Genomic DNA, 1,968 nt, shown 5'->3' on the forward strand with positions numbered 1-1,968 from the left:
CACCATTTTCCCTTTCTTTCTTTCCTTCCTTCCTTCCTTTCCTTCCTTCCTTTCTGTCTGCCTTTCTTTCTTTCTTCTTCTTTCTTTCTTTCTTTCTTTCTTTCTTTCTTTCTTTCTTTCTTTCTTTCCTCCTCTCTTTCTTTCTTTCTTTCTTTCTTTCTTTCTTTCTTTCTTTCTTTCTTTCTTTCTTTCTTTCTTTCTTTCTTTCTTTCTTTCTTTTCTTTTCTTTTCTTTTCTTTTCTTTCTTTCTTTCTTTCTCTTTCTTTCTTTCTTTCTTTCTTTCTTTCTTTCTTTCTTTCTTTCTTCCTTCCTTCCTTCCTTCCTTCCTTCCTTCCTTCCTTCCTTCCTTCCTTCCTTCCTTCCTTCCTTCCTTCCTTTCTTTCTTCCTTTTTCTTTTCTTTTCTTTCCACTGAGGCATTTTATTTGTTTGTATGTATTATATCCCTAGAAAAAAGAATCCAAGGATTTCCCCTCCTGTGTATTTTGGTCCATGATGCCAGCTGAGGTTGTCAGGACAATGAAACTAAACTGATGTATGGGAGCAGGTTATCCTGCCATTTTTCTAGATCTTTGATTTGTACCTCAAATCTGTGGCTGATCACTCCATACTTACTTAGCCTGCCTGTGAGGTTCACAACAATTTTTCCAGCTCTGTGGTCACTGGTGATTTTAAATTAGCCAATGTAACCATACTTCATTATCACAGTTAGAAACCGAACAATGACTTTGGAGCCTGGCCTAATAAGAACCTGGCGCTTGCCTCTCTTTTCAGCATTACTGATGTTCTTGAGAGCATCAGTGAGGACATTCTTGTGCACCATTGTGGCGGCACGGAAAGAGGGCAAGCACCATTTCTGAATCCTCCCTTCAGCTCATTGTGCCAGGATTCAGCCCTGCCAACTAGCCAGCTGGCAGCAGTTGGGGGACACCCCAGGCCAAGCAGTTAGCTGGGTGGGGACACAGCCCCACCCACCAGCGGGCTGGCTGCCTTAGGATCCCCAGAGGCCCTAGCCACCCTAATACCTGGCCCTGCATACCAGATGGCCCAGGACCCAGCCTCATCCACCAGGGGGTGAGCATCAGCCCTGGGACCCTGGGGGCCTCAGCCCTACCCATAAGCAAACTGACACCAGCTTCAGGACACCTTGGGTTCTTCAGCCAGCTGCCCTAGGATCTGGCCCCAACCACCACTGGACCAACACAAGCTCCAGGAGCCAGCTCTGCTGGGACATGGCCCTGCCAACCAGTGGGCTAGCACTACTCCTGGGACCCTCCCCAGGGCTCTGCAGCTAGCCACCTCATGACCCAGGCCCATCTACTAGTGGGCCAAAGCCTCTGCACAAGGTGGGGCCTGGCAACCAACCAGGCTGTGGTCCAGCTCCGCCCACCGGCACACCTGCAGCAATCATCCTGCCACAACATAAGGACCCATGCAGCCCACAAAGAAGGCATCCCTAGAGCATACAGCTCTGGTGCTGAGAGGGGAGTGCATTGCTGGGATTCACAGGACATTCTCTATGTAAGGCCACTTTTCCAGGATAGGAAAACATAACAGCTTACTAAGTACATAGAAATAAAAATGGCAGATTAGGAAAAATGAGATGACAGAGGACTAGGTTCCCAACAAAGGAACAAGATAAAATCCCAGAAATACTAAATGAAGTGGAAATAAGCAATCTACCTGCTAAAAGATTGCACGGTAATGATCATAAAGATGCTCAGTGAACTCAGGGGAAGAATGGATGGACACAGTGACAAATTTAACAGAGAGTTAGAGGATGTAAAGAAGAATCAAACAGAGCTGAAAAATATAATAACTGAAATAAAAAAATACACTAGAAGGAATCAACAGTAGATTAGATGATACAGAAGAATGGATCAGTGCACTGGAAGACAGAATAGGGGAAATTACTGAAGCTGAACAGAAGAAAGAATAAAAAGAAATGAGGACAGTTTAAGAGACTTCTG

General features: G+C 45.2%; 1 pseudogene; it reads right to left on the reverse strand.

Annotated features, from left to right (window-relative positions):
• Window positions 1-436: 436 nt before the first annotated feature.
• LOC135318779 (small ribosomal subunit protein uS8-like) lies at window positions 437-1,529 on the reverse strand (annotated as a pseudogene).
• Window positions 1,530-1,968: the final 439 nt, after the last annotated feature.

Source organism: Camelus dromedarius, chromosome 2 (assembly GCF_036321535.1).
Source record: "Camelus dromedarius isolate mCamDro1 chromosome 2, mCamDro1.pat, whole genome shotgun sequence".
NCBI lineage: Eukaryota > Metazoa > Chordata > Mammalia > Artiodactyla > Camelidae > Camelus > Camelus dromedarius.